The sequence below is a fragment of the Penaeus monodon genome, chromosome 30, assembly GCF_015228065.2.
Source record: "Penaeus monodon isolate SGIC_2016 chromosome 30, NSTDA_Pmon_1, whole genome shotgun sequence".
In the NCBI taxonomy this organism is placed as follows: domain Eukaryota; kingdom Metazoa; phylum Arthropoda; class Malacostraca; order Decapoda; family Penaeidae; genus Penaeus; species Penaeus monodon.
In genome coordinates, this window is record NC_051415.1 from 4,241,488 (window position 1) to 4,241,845 (window position 358).

The window sequence follows — 358 nt, forward strand, 5'->3', positions numbered from 1 at the left end:
CCTTTTAAAAAATGACCGAGTAAGGGATACGATCAGTTTTTATTCCAACAAAGCTCGTGTTTAAACCATGTGACGCAGAAAAGGCAAAGGAACTTGATCATTTGAACAACAATCGTCCTTGATTTTTTTAAAATTAATATATATATTTTTTTGTTGATTAATTCGAATAGAATCTGATAAAACAACACAGAATTAAATTGAATTAAATACAGTAGAATACCGTAGGTTATTCTTCTAAATACAGTAGAGTAGGTTATTGTGGTTCTATATTTATAGTTATTGAAGAGAGACCTTAATAGAACATCTGGCATCGCTAAAGGGAGCAATAGATATTGTATATTTATCCTCATAAATGTAA